Source organism: Oryx dammah, unplaced genomic scaffold (genome assembly GCF_014754425.2).
Source record: "Oryx dammah isolate SB20612 unplaced genomic scaffold, SCBI_Odam_1.1 HiC_scaffold_27, whole genome shotgun sequence".
NCBI lineage: Eukaryota > Metazoa > Chordata > Mammalia > Artiodactyla > Bovidae > Oryx > Oryx dammah.
This window is the reverse complement of record NW_024070211.1, coordinates 107,556,474-107,571,271: the sequence shown is the minus strand read 5'-3', so window position 1 is coordinate 107,571,271 and position 14,798 is coordinate 107,556,474. Positions and strand designations below refer to the sequence as shown.

Below are 14,798 nucleotides of genomic sequence, written 5' to 3'. Positions count from 1 at the left end.
CAACTGTGTGCTTTATTGACCAGTATTCCTGTGTGCTACTGGGATCCCTGACTCTCACCCTATCCCTGAACTTCATCCCTTCTCTGGGCTTCATTTTGTACCAGACCAGTGCCTCATTCCTCACCTTCAGCTCACTCCTGACAGGGCATCCCCTAATCAGTTTCCTTAAGGTTCTGTGAGGGTTTGGGACCCAGAGACCTCCACAGGGGCAGAGGGAGATGATAGCCACTGAGCTAAAGTGTAGGTGCCCAGTGTCTCCTGGGTCTCCTCTTCTTCGCCTCTGGCTCAGCTGCCTGGGGAGCTGTTCTGGAAGACATCCATCAGAAGCCAAAGGGCACTGGTTCCTGCCCTTCCTATCAGCGCCTCTTCCTGGGGCCTGAGAGGCCTGAAGGGAAACCTTACTGGTTTTCAGGCACGAGCAGAGTGTGCTGTGAGCCCTGGAGGGCAGTGCTGTAGAGTGGAGAGAGCATGGGCCAGGCAGTGGAGGGCCAATCCATTCCCAGGTGTGCCCAAGGCCATTCCACACAAGGCACATGACTGAGACATGGAACCAGATGCAGATGGACCTGCAGCTCTGCCCAGAGGAAGAATGTTCAAAAAAGCCCATCTTGAGGGAAATTGCAGGGCCCCCATCTTTAAGTAAAAAGAAGCGCCTACATTACTGCCTTAGTTTGCAGGACTGAAAGAGAAGGAATCATAGGGTAATAAACACTCGAGTTTAGCTCTGAGTTAGTCATGGTCCAAGATCTTTACCAGCATTTCATTTAAAAAGAAAAATAAAACAAATGCCAACCTCACAGTGAATACTGAATTGTTGTTTAGTTGCTCAGTCATGTCCAACTCTTTGCAACGCCATGGATGGTAGCCTACCAGGTACCTCTGTGCATGGGATTTTCCAGGCAAGAATACTGGAGTGGGTTATCGTTTCCTTCTCCAATGGATCCTTCCTGACCCACGGACTGGACTAAATCTACCGCATTGGCAGGCAGATTCTTTAGTGATAAGCCCCTAAGGGGGCCCTGGATACTGAATTACAAGCTGGATAATACATCAAACAACGTAGCAATGTCTACAGAGGTTAGAGAATGGATCCAAGTGCTACTGCACAGACCCTCTGCACAAGCCCAGGACAAAGACAGAGGAGCAAATGCACGGGCAGCGTTTCTCCAGTTGATATAGGTCAAGGGCACTGTACTTCCTGAACTGCTGGCCTGAGTCAGACAAAGAAAGGGGGGTAGACTGTCATTCAGAAGCAGACATGAAAAGGCTATCCCAAGGGAAAAATTATTTATGGGGTACTCTGAATATGATGACATGGAATTAGCAAGAGACTTGTCTTCTACTGGGAGCCTGTCTCTAGAAAACTACTTTGACCCATAGAAGAGAAAAAATACAACACAAACCTTAAAATTAATACTTATTTATGAGCTTCCCTGGTGGCTCAGGGGTAAAGAATCTGCTTGCCAATGCAGGAGATACAGGTTCGATCCCTGATCTGGGAAGATTCTACGTGATGTGGAGAGACTAAGCCTGTGAGCCACAACTATTGAGCCTGTGCTCTAGAGCCTGGGAGCCACAGTTCCTGCGCCCATGCGCTGAAGAGCCCTTGCTCTGCAAAGAAGCCACTGCAATGAGTGCAACCAGACAGTAATCTGCAGTTGCTGAAACTAGAGGAAAGCCTACGCAGCAACAAAGACCCAGAACAGCCAAAAATAATTAATACTTAAAAAAATTAATACTTACTTAAAGCAAGGAGATGAAGGATTTGGGAAAATATTTTAAGGGTCCCAGCCATGAGTAGGCATGAGTAGGCACAAGATTTGGAGGAGAGTGAACACCAGGGGAACCCCAGGTGTGAGTAACAAGAAGGGCCCTGCTGTCCTTTCTCCTCCCCATTGATCTTTCCCTCCCCTGGCCTTCCCATCTGCCATCTTCAATTTCCCCAACTCCTTCCTAGCTTCCATGAGCCTCCTCAGTCCTGCCTCAATCAAATGAAGACAACATCCCATTAGAAACTGAGTAGTTTATCTGAGAAGAACTCTACCTCAAGCTAGTGGAGGCTGATACTGATAGTGCTTTAGGTAACATTTACATTTCAACAGGAAGTTCTTTAGGGTCTTATCTGAAAAGAGTGAGTTCAGTTCAGTCGCTCAGTTGTGTCTGACTCTTTGCGACCCCATGAATCGCAGCACGCCAGGCCTCCCTGTCCATCACCAACTCCTGGAGTTCACTCAGACTCACATCCATCGAGTCCGTGATGCCATCCAGCCATCTCATCCTCTGTTGTCCCCTTCTCCTCCTGCCCCCAATCCCTCCCAGCATCAGAGTCTTTTCCAATGAGTCAACTCTTCGCATCAGGTGGCCAAAGTACTGGAGTTTCAGCTTCAGCATCAGTCCTTCCAAAGAAATTCCAGGGCTGATCTCCTTCAGAATGGATTGGCTGGATCTCCCTGCAGTCCAAGGGACTCTCAAGAGTCTTCTCCAACACCACAGTTCAAAAGCATCAATTCTTTGGCGCTCAGCCTTCTTCACAGTCCAACTCTCACATCCATACATGACCACAGGAAAAACCATAGCCTTGACTGGACGGACCTTAGTCAGCAAAGTAATGTCTCTGCTTTTGAATATGCTGTCTAGGTTGGTCATAACTTTTCTTCCAAGGAGTAAGCGTCTTTTAATTTCATGGCTGCAGTCACCATCTGCAGTGATTTGGGAGCCCAAAAAAATAAAGTCTGACATTGTTTCAACTGTTTCCCCACCTATCTTCCATGAAGTGGTGAGACCAGATGCCATGATCTTCGTTTTCAGAATGTTGAGCTTTAAGCTAACTTTTTCACTCTCCTCTTTCACTTTCATCAAGAGGCTTTTTAGCTCCTCTTTACTTTCTGCCATAAGGGTGGTGTCATCTGCATATCTGAGGTTATTGATATTTCTCCCGGCAATCTTGATTCCAGCTTGTGCTTCTTCCAGACCAGTGTTTCTCATGATGTACTCTGCACCTAAGTTAAATAAGCAGGGTGATAATATACAGCCTTGATGTACTCCTTTTCCTATTTGGAACCAGTCTGTTGTTCCATGTCCAGTTCTAACTGTTGCTTTCTGACCTGCATACAGATTTCTCAAGAGGCAGGTCAGGTGGTCTGGTATTCCCATCTCTTTCAGAATTTTCCACAGTTTATTGTGATTCACACAGTCAAAGGCTTTGGCATAGTCAGTAAAGCAGAAATTGATGTTTTTCCAGAACTCTCTTGCTTTTTCCATGATCCAGCGGATGTTGGCAATTTGATCTCTGGTTCCTCTGCCTTTTCTAAAACCAGCTTGAACATCTGGAAGTTTACGGTTCACGTATTACTGAAGCCTGGCTTGGAGAATTTTGAGCATTACTTTACTAGCATGTGAGATGAGTGCAATTGTGTGGTAGTTTGAGCATTCTTTGGCATTGCCTTTCTTTGGGATTGGAATGAAAACTGACCTTTTCCAGTTCTGTGGCCACTGCTGAGTGTTCCAAATTTGCTGGCATACTGAGTACAACACTTTTACAGCATCATCTTTCAGGATTTGAAAGAGCTCAACTGGAATCCCATCACCTCCACTAGCTTTGTTTGTAGTGATGCTTTCTAAGGTCCACTTAACTTCAGATTCTAGGATGTCTGGCTCTAGGTGAGTGATCACACCATTATGATGATCTGGGTTGTGAAGATCTTTTTTGTACAGTTGTTCTGTGTATTCTTGCCACCTCTTCTTAATATCTTCTGCTTCCGTTAGGTCCATACCATTTCTGTCCTTTATCAAGCCCATCTTTGCATGAAATGTTCCCTTGGTATCTCTAATTTTCTTGAAGAGATCTCTAGTCTTTCCCATTCTGTTGTTTTCGTCTATTTCTTGCATTGATCGCTAAGGAAGGCTTTCTTATCTCTCCTTGCTATTCTTTGGAGCTCTGCATTCAGATGCTTATATCCTTCCTTTTCTCCTTTGCTTTTCGCTTCTCTTCTTTTCATAGCTTCCCAGACAGCCATTTTGCTTTCTTGCATTTCTTTTCCATGGGGATTGTCAACATTTTTTGCATTTCTTTTCCATAGGGATGGTCAAAAGAGCGAAGGGCATGCTTATTTCACAAGTTCACATGCCATTCAAACGTCTGGTATCTTCACAGGGAGGAAAAAGGCTGGTTAAGTTCCAGATTTCCCGAAAGCACTGCAGGGGAACTGCGGCCTCCTCCCGCTGTCGATCAGGCCTTCATCTAAGATGAGGTTAGGCATTTCTATCGCCTTCCTTGACACTGTTGTCTGCTCGAGAAGCTTTCTGTCACTTTGGGGGGGAAAAGACCAGGTCTGCCTTAAACATAAGAGCAAATGTTTATCGAGCACTCACCATGTTCAATCAGTTTTCTATTCCCTTTATGTTTATTACCTGATCTAATTTTTACAGTCAATAAAGGTGGGTTATTCTGTGCCTATTTTAAAGATGAGGCACTGACTCATTGAGTAATTTGCCTAAGGTCTCAGGGTAAGTAAAAGGCAAAGTTAGGTTTCAAACCCAGCTCTCTGGCCCCTGGGCTCAGACTGTAAACCATGATGTAGATTGTATTCCCAGCAACTAGTATAGAGCCTGGGAATCAATCACTATTTCTGCTTGTCTTTGTATATCCCTGTGATGATTAATTTTATGGGTCAACTTGGCTGGACTGTGGTGCCCAGATACTTGGTGAAACATTATTCTGGATGTTTCCATGAGGACATTTGGATGTGATTTACATTTAAATCAGTGGACTTTGAGTAAAGCAGAATGTTGGCCATAACAGGCCTGTTGGGAGTTGGGGGTCGGGGGGGAGGTTCATTCAATTCAAGGCAGTCCTGAATAGAATAAAAGGCTGATCTTCCTGAAGCCAGAGGGAATTCTCCAGCACTGCTTTTGGGCTTCATCTGCACTGTTGACTGATCCTGGTTTTCTTGATTTTTCAGACTCAAACTGCAAGTCTTTGTTGAGTTTCCATCCTGCTGGCCTCCTCTATCAGATTTTTGGACTTATAAAGCTTCCACAATCACTTAAGCCAATACCTAATAATGCTCTTCTAATACATACACATCTCTGCTTAACTTGATAACTAGTTCCTTCAGGCTAGGTCCCAGGCCCTCTTTTATTCTTCTCAGTTTAAGTTTTGCCCATTTTCTAAGCAAATTCTCCAGTCCTTGGTCTCAGTTGCTATTCCAATAACTTTTATTCATTCCAATAACCTTTATATTCACACTCTAGCTCAGATGTATCTATGGAGCTCCAGACCAATATATCCAACTGTGTATTTGATCTATTTTCTTGGACGGGAGGCACCAGAATGCAGCATGGACAAAGGTAAATTCATGCCTTAGCAACGCTGATTCTCTTTCAGGGTTCCCTATTTCTATGAAATGTGCTTGTAGCTACCTGAAACACCAGGAACCATTGTTAACAGCTGTCTTCTTCTCATTTCTGTACTTAATCATCACCATGTCCTGCCAATGTCACTTCAGACATTTCTTATATTTTATGACTTCTCTCCATCTCCACTAACACCACTATACCCAACCTATGGGTATTTCTTACCTTGACTCTCCTATGGTAACTTTTCAAGTGGTTTACCTATGCATTCCAGCCATAGTGATCTTTCTAAAAGAACAAAGATAATCATATTCTTTGCCACTATGTGTTTGAGACCATTCATTGACTTTCTCTTGCACACGGAAGAAGGCCAAATTCTTAGCATGGCTACGTGGCGGTCCCAAGGCTCTGCACGGTCTCATCCTGCTGCATTTTCCTCCTTGATCTCTCTACTCTGCTCTTCTTACTTTCTCAGTTCCCAAAAAATGCTTCCTCATATCACTGGTCCTTTGCATATACTGTTTTTTTTTTAATGTGGGGCATTATTCCCAATCCCTCAACTCTCATATCAGAAGCCACTACAAAGGGGAAATTATATTCCACATAGTCTCTTTCAGGCAGATTCTTTGTTGTTGTTGTACAATCTTATGAAATTAATCTAAATTAATAAGAATAATAATAGCTAGGATTTATTGAGTGCTGATCAAGTTCCAAGTGTGAAGCACAGTGCTAAAAATATTATAATCATTATATTTAGATCATTATCTAATTAAAAATACAACACAATTGTGAAGTAGATAATACTATTATTTACCTTTATAGATGAAGAACCTGAAAACCCAGGTGAGAAGCTGAATGCACCTTTGGTAGTCTGATGACTTGCTGGATAGGTGGAGTATATATTTGGAGTGAGCTGGGACTAGATCTGTGGTTGATCAGTACTGTTATTGGACTGCCTGGTATGTAGAATATGTCCAGTACCTACTTGCTGATTGAAAGAATGATGAATATTTGAATGAGCAATGAACTAGGACACATTTTAATAAGGAAACTAACGGGTATCCCTTTCATTCTCTACCGTAAGTTAGTTGCCTATGAGATTATTTTCAAAATTCTAGTCGGTTGCTTGCCAATGAGAAAATGGCATTCCCAATACTAGAAATTGTTTAGAGACCCTCCATTCTTCATTTTGATGGCCATCTGCTACATGTCCAAATAAGACTCCCAGTAAGAGGAGATTTTTTGGTTGTTGTTGTTGCTGTTGCTGTCATTTTGGGGCTTCTGAAATGGAGGGAGTCACAAAGATACGTACAAACGTGCACACACTGTATTAGGTATGTCCACACTAGCCAGTATAACAAATAAACTCTAAATTTCCAACCTTAACGCAATAGATGGTTATTTCTTGTTCAACCTAGTGAGGCTGTTCCTGTTTGGCCAGACGGCTTTCTACCCAGTGATCTAGGAGCCCTGACTCTCTCCATCCTTGAGGGCATCAGACTTTTCTCATGCAGATGTCAACAGGGGAGGGCAAGCATGGAGCAACCTACCTCCTAAAAATTCTGGCCCCAAAAGGAAACATGCCACTTCATTTGTTTTCCACTGTGAGAAATTCATCATCTGATCACACCCAACTCTAAGGCAGGCAAGGACATGCTGCTGAGTTATATGCCCAAGAAAAAGAGAGGAAACATATTTGAGTAAGTTGCCAGCCATCTCTGCTCTATTTTTACCCCTTTAATACAAAACAGAGAGATTCTATAGGATTAGTACCCTAGATTATGGAAGATGAAGCTTAATTTTAATGATGGATATCTGGAAAGACCTGCGAAGAAGGGGATTTTGGGTAGATCTTGAAGAATAGGTAACTTTTTAATAGAAGGAAATCCTAAGAGGCATAATTGACTCTGGTACCAAAAATGATGAGGTTTGAAGTCAAGAGGGAGTAGGCAGTGAGAAAAAAAATCTCAGAGTCAAGTAGAAATTACTTTAATCTCTTTTTCCTGAACTCCTCTATAACTAATTAAATAACAAACAGAATTACCCCCTCCACCATGAGTATCTTAGTCCCTAATGTGAAGATATGAAATAATTAGAGGGTGTGCTGTGTAAGAATTTTAATGCCATGGAAAACTTCTATTTTCAAGATGGCACTAATTATACAGGATGAGGTGAAACACAGGAAAGAGGTACAAATAGCAGAGCACAGCTTATTACAACCAGCTCTGTTTAGATATGTAAACATAACAAATAAACCAAGGCTCTTCTAGCTATGTAATAAGTTGAGAGTGATCTATATTTACCTTCTAGAGGACATCTCTGGAGATTACAGAAATGCAGGACATGGCCATTTTATATTTAACCATGGTGATGGTAGGGAGACTTTTGCATTCTAGACTTTTCCTCTCTAGTGGCAGAGATAATAGAAGGGTCTTGGGAGGGAGAAGACTGTCCCTTCTTTGGTCTTCCAGTCACTGGCTGGGTGATCACAACCTTTCTAGGTTACTTCCTCCACGGTATGGAGATAGTAATATTATATATGAAAGCATTTGGCACTGAGACTGGACTATATTAAGGACCTTGTTTTTATTCTAGATCCATTTCCCTTCCCTCCTCTGATTTTTTCTTAAGCAGGATTTCATTCATCTCAATAAAAAATCCTTAAGACTGTAAGGACTGTACAAGAATGACTGTAATATAAGATGGATGTACTTCCTCTAAATCGACCAAACTTCAATAAAGGCAGTGATAATATCAGTGGCTCTATCTGAGCAGTGTCAAGGATAAAGAAATACCTTAGTTGTCAAACCCCAGGAGGGTTGACTCAGCTCATCTTTTCTTCCAAAGAAGACAAACTGCATCTCATGCAATTTGCTTTTTGCTAAGGGGTTCTCGTTTTGGTTTCAAACAAGCTCTTCAGTGCAAAAGACAATCTCTCCTACATATACATTAAATAGGCTATGACAAGGCACCTGAAAATGTGGGCTTTTCCCTAGATTTTGTTGCTGGAATATTAGAAATGGATATGAAAGCTGAGACCTTAAAAACTGTACGATATTACACATTATTCAAATGAAAGTGCTGTGGGCTGCCCATCCCAAGACTCAGCTCAGTTATGAATGGCCTACACACCCAAGTGCATCTCAGCATTGACTGAAAGGGTAGAGGCCCTCAGCTTCAGGGACTGCATTAGGACTGTATTATCATATCAATCACCTACATGCCAAGTTCTTGATAAAAATGATCATAATCCAGAAGCGAGAGATAAAGTATGAGAGTTTGATTTGTGTAAGCAAGTCAAAAGCATTTAGACTCAAGCTACTTGATCTATCTTAAAGCTCTGCCAGGAATATAAATACAAGAACAGCATCAGAACCAGAACAGGCAAGAGTTGAGAGAGTAGAAACTAGATTATTTGCTATTTTTTCCTGATTTACTCTAATCCAGCCATACTGGCTTTCATTCAATTCTGTGAACCAGCCAAGTTCAAGGCCTTCTGTCTTAAAGCGTCTGTAAATCATCCCTCTGCCTCTTCAGAGATGCCATTTGTAATAGGCAGGATTGTTTTCCTTAAGCTGTGCTAACAAATGGCTTCCACATCTCAGTGGCTTAAGACAATACAGTCTGTTGTTTCCTCACGCTACATGCTACATGTCCAGTGTGAGTTGGTTGAAGGAACTCTGTGCCTTGGAGTCACACAAGTTCAAGGCTAAGGGAGCAACCACATCTTGGAACACAACACTTGTTAGACTGCCTCAGGGAAAGGGGTCTATAGAAGCAACGCTTAGATGCTCCGATCTTGAAGTGACACATATTTCTGTGCACAACTGATGAGCCAGACCAGATCCCATGGTCCACGGAGCCGCAGGCAGACTAAGGCGATGCAATCCTATCATATGCCTGGAGAGGGAGGGGAACGGCTCTCTTGACTCTCACACCTTCTGTGACCACTTCATGAAGCAGTTTCTCACTCTCCACTGCCTTAGCATCCTTTTGTTTTCCATAATGCTTACCCCAATGTGTAATTGTATTATTTATTTACTTTCTGTTTTAGTTTTTGATGTTTTACCTCCACTGAACTATAAGATCTCTAAGAGGGGGACCTCCCTGGTGGTCCAGTGGTGGACTCCGTGCTCCCAATGCAGGGGGCCTGGGTTTGATCCTGGTCAGGAAACTAGATCCCACATGCCACAAATAAGAATTTGAATGCCGCAACCAAAGATGTCACAATCCCATAACTAAGACCGGCACAGCTGAATGAATGAATGAATAAATACCTCATACATCCCTACATCCCTAAGAGGAAGGACCATGTCAACAGGCTAATTTCCATGAAACAGTTCTCAAAAGCGGTTAATCAACCTAACGTATTTAAATACTGAATCTAACATTTGTCTTCAATTAGGAGAATCCTCGTGATAATGTCATGTGCCTGTTGCCATCCTTTGTGGCTGTGGACTATCACCTCTCCATCGCCCCTTATCACAGGATACTCCCTCTGTACAATGGTGGGGGCCAAGACAAAGACAAACTGGGTGTTCTTTCAAATGCTGGTAGCAATTGGAAAACTCTCAGCTAAGTCCTTACAGGAATCTTCAAAAGTGGCAAAAATCAACACCTTTAGTACACATTGCTGTAAACCTGGTAAATATTGAAAAGAAGAAAGGAATGTGGTGATTGTGCATTGTGTTGAATTGACTTTTGGCAAATTATCTCGTAGAGAAAGAGTTCAGAGCTCTCACCTTGCCTTCCACTCACAGCTGTGCTTCACTGTGCAACTGAATCAGTATTTAAAAGGCGCTTTGAAATAACTCTTCACTTCAGGTGCCAGGAAACAGTTTGTTTAGAGAGATTAAGTTACTGGCCCACATCATAGAGGTGCTGGTGGGAAAGGTAAAATTATGGTTCAAGTTACCTCTTGCCAGTGTGGTGCTGTGGTCCTTCTTTTTCTGAGTCATACTCCAGGAAGGCTGCAGTCCTTTTTTATAAACTTACATGTTATTTACCACAAAAAGTTAGTGTATAAAGAAATATTCTGAGCATTTATCTTTGCTTTTTATCATTTTAAATGAAAACATTGTTATGATTACCTATTTTAGACACTTTTTATAACTATACCATCATTTCCTATATGCAATACTATTATTTTCAAGCGAAATGAGAAATAATTGAAGCACAATTGCCTGTGGGGACAAGGTTACCTCAGCAAAGAAAATTTAAGAATCAGTTAGCTATGACCTTAGAGAAATGGATTTTTAAATAGGCATTGTCTTAGGTCACCTAAGGCATATCTTTAATTCCCTACAATTTCATCTCGAAAGAGGCCATCACTAAAATCAATCAAAGGTTTCACAGACACTTGTGAATATGAACTTTTAAAAAAGGATACTTTTTTGAGCTATCAATTTTTTCCTCCTGTACAGATATTTATGGCAAGGTTATTTTACAAACCATAATAGCTAAACATTAATAAAAATGAAAATTTTTCTGTACCCATTAGTTCTTAGATGTTGATTTCTGATTGTATAGCATTGCTATTATTTTTCCACAGTGATGGGCTACCTAGCTGAGCAGTGTATCTTCCCACCTGTTGGGCCAACCTTGCTGTGTTCTCCTTACTCCAGGTACATGGGATGGTCTCAGCCGGTCTGATGAGGAGGTCTGCAGTGGCTCGTGCCAGGAGAAGCTGCTGCTTAGCAAACTGAAGTCACCTAGGTTGATAAGAAGAAGAAAGAACACTTTAGAAACAGTGGAAATTAATCAGGCTCAGGGAAGTGAAGGCAGAATGCTATCATATAAAAAGAAAACTTTGTATTTAGGCAAATACCGTATGTAGAATGGCAAGTAAGTAAGCACTGAACAGATGTTGATCAAATAAAAAATAATAGTAAACAAATGATCAAGTAAGCATCAGAGCTGGTCTTCGGATTGCAAACCTATATGCCTATAAGACCAGGCAGGTAGGGTAAGTGAGGGAGCAGACTGGGCTTGAGACAGCAGGGAGAGGTGGAGCCGTGCTCAGCTGGTAAACACACATCCCATCTGAGGCCGCAGCCATGGCTCAGGTCTGCCTGATATCTTCCATTGATGCCATAAGGAAAACCAGCCTCAATAATGCCATGACTTCAGGTTCTCAAGGGAAGACAGAAACACAGAGTTTTATGTGAAACCTTTGGAATTTATATTTTAAAATTCAATTAAACAAAACAAAACTTTGTGCAGGTCAAAGAAGGCTAAAGCCAAAGCCCATCAGAAGCTTAGGATTAGCTCCTGAGTAGCCATGAGATCTAAGATCTAGGGCAACGTCTTTAACTTCTAATGATGAAGAAGGATCCAGAGGGTTGAAGCCATTGTGCAATGACACTCAGCTAATTAGTGGCAGAGCTGGGCTTTCTAGGTATGAGTATTCTCCTTTTTATTTATGACTCATGACCACTCTAAGACTGGCTGAATCTGATCAGACTTTTTTACATAACAGACTAGGAGCCAATCAGAAGTTGCCTTTAGGGTATCTGATCCTTGGGTCTCAATCTGTACTTCTATAAACCTTCGTAATGAGAGGTACAATTTTCTCTTCTCACCATTCACCTTATGGAAGGATTTCTGGGTAAAGTCAAGTGACTAAAATTCAGTGGTCCCTCAGTGTAGCCAGATGTGAAGAGTGTGAGAGAGGTATGGGCACAGGCGCCACTGGGTCCCACTGGATCCATCTACTGGTTCCAGTTTCTGCTAAAAGCCACTGTTTGTATGATACGTGGTATAATGTGATGGTTAAGAGCAAAAGATGGGTTTAAATATTGATTTAGCTGCTTACTGTGATATAAGCTCTCAAAGTTCCATGTGTAAAAACAGTGATAACAACAGTACCTGAATCATAGAATTGTATTGAGGTTTAAATGAATCAGTGCATAGAAAGTGCGTAGAATGGTACTGAGATAAGATACATACTCAGTAAATGTTTGCTACGATTTGTAACAAATGTCAGTATTTACTGAATGCCTACTGTATGTTAATTTACTTCCATTTATTATCTGTAATCATCACCGTTATCACCTTTTCAAAAAAGAAAATCAGGACTCTGGGAGAGTCAGCTTCTTGTATAATGACACCTGGGTAGGAGTGGAGCCAAGTGTTTGAACGTAGGTCTATTGAGCCTAGCTATTTTCTTAATGCGCTACTCTAGCGCCTTCTCACTGTTCCATTGAAGATACTATTCAGATCTTTAAAGAAGAGATAACTAACTCTGCTCAAACATCAAATACTTATCAAGTCAGGTACCAAAGCAAAGGAGTCTCAAAGCAAACAACCAAAACACTGCAATGTGTAGTAACTTTCTGCCTTATGTGAAAATGTATAGTTCTAGATTAGAAGCATTCCACATGACTATGAATAAGACATGAGACCATGTGGTCCATTTTCAGCCTGCATCAGCCCTCATTTTTATCCTTTAAAATGTTAGGGCTCTTAATAGATTATATGCTTATTATTGATAAATCTAGTTCCATGGAGGTAGCTTTTAAGAAACACATATTGAATGTCAATATAGGGAAAATAAGACCTGGAAGATTTCGTTCCAGCCCATTAAAAAAAAATCCTTGCTTTTACAGATTTTTTTATACAGAGTACAATAAGATATAAACATTTATTAAAGTATATGAAACATTAATAGGAAGCATCTTATATAAAATATTGAGTGAAGAAAAGGAAGGAAGCAAGAAATATAGGGAATGAGCAGCTACCAACTGCTAAAAATGTGTCAGATTCTATACCAGGTTATTTATATATACTGTTATTTATATATTAGTATTTAATGAACAAAAATTAATAAAGGTAGGGCCAAAATACATGTGAAAAATGTATATACAGCCAATTCAACTTTTCAGGGGCAGATATTTCAATTTAAACCTTAAGTCTTACTTAGATATAACTCTTTCTAATTTTTTTTAACAGAAAATATTTAAAAAATAATTTTAGCCAAACAAGAGCAGGAAAGGAGGGTATCTTTTAAATTAAAATCAGTTCTGGGAAAATAAAAGCTAGGAAACACACAGACACAAATTTTATCTGCTTTCAGAAAAAGTTAACATTATCCTAAGAGTTGATATCTATCCTCAGCAATAATACAGAAAATAGAAATGCATTACACAAAGTCAGATGAAAAATATAAGCCACATTCTTCAGTCTGATTTCTAAAGCACAATTTCAGTATATAAGTTAGTCATCACAATGTTCCAGAATATAAAATGCATCCACATTCAAATGTTGTTTTTAGAATACAAAACAATATTTCAAAGTCTGATAGAAATGAATTTGTTCATTATCTACTCTTTTGGATAACTTCCATTATTACTATTTCTCCTTGGGCAGATAATTGAAAATTACTATATAAATTGTTGTGTTTTTCTGGGAAAATAGCCTAGATTCAAAATTTGTCACCCACATTTTAATCTAAGTTATAATTTTACCAGGCCTAAAAATTATAGTTACTCTAGTACATTATTTTATTACACCTCATTAATATCTTTTCTTCTTTTTATATTCACATGGCAAAAAGGAATTTTGCCAATGCCATCTATTCCAAAGAGTCCATTCATTTTGTTTTGTCTCCACGTCAAAGTTAGCTATGAAGTATTTTAGTGACAGAATAGTACAAATAAGATAATAAAATATTTGGACATGAGATTTAGTTCCTCCAGTTTTGCTACAGTCCTCTTTATGGCAACAAAGTAATTTACAGTGTGAATTTCTAATGCCAGCATCTGGTCACAATTTGATCCTGGTTTGTGTGTGGTCTGTCTGCAATCAAGGACTTGAAAAGATCCACAGAGCAAAAGAGAAAGCACCATGGAGCTGCTCATTTATTAGCTTATCAAGATATATTCTGTGATTCATGAGGAAACCAAGAAGAGGTAATAGTTGATGGACGAAAGAACAGAGGGTTTTCATTCTCTCCTCTCAACAATAATGAGCCTAATTTTCCATTTCCTTTGTCACAGGTAGAGTCCTTGGGAAACAGACTTTGAGACACTCATGTGGGAAGCTGATCAGAACATGTTCTCAGAAGCAACACCTGTTTTGGGATAAGAGGAGAAGGAGGAAGGGGAGGGAGAGGTTTAACTGTGATATAGTCACAGCAGAAGCCTGAGACCAGCTCACAGGGAGCTCGGGAACCAGGGGGTTAGCCAGCACATGTCCACTGTCCTGGAGCTGGATCCCCTGGGCTTGGGCAGAGCAGGCTTCACACAGCTTTTCCCAATTGCATGGTAAATGTCATCATATTGATACTCTGAAATTGGAGGTATGTGTGTGAGCTAGTTACAACACAGTAACTGGCTAATACAAACAATCAGAGCTCTGTCACTTCCCATTCCCAAATCTTCAACCTCCATTAAGAAAGACTGATGTGCACATCTCAGTATTCTAATCCATGAGATAAGTTCTTA

The 14,798-nt window shown here is 40.7% G+C and overlaps 1 protein-coding gene across 1 annotated transcript in view; it reads right to left on the bottom strand.

The window, feature by feature from the left end:
• Positions 1 to 14,798, bottom strand: part of B3GALT1 (beta-1,3-galactosyltransferase 1) — a 408,747-nt gene that overhangs the window by 40,712 nt on the left and 353,237 nt on the right. The window contains exon 2 of the mRNA XM_040229268.1: positions 10,956 to 11,066. The gene's annotated coding sequence lies outside the window, so the exon portion shown is untranslated. The remainder of the gene's footprint in view (positions 1 to 10,955; positions 11,067 to 14,798) is intronic.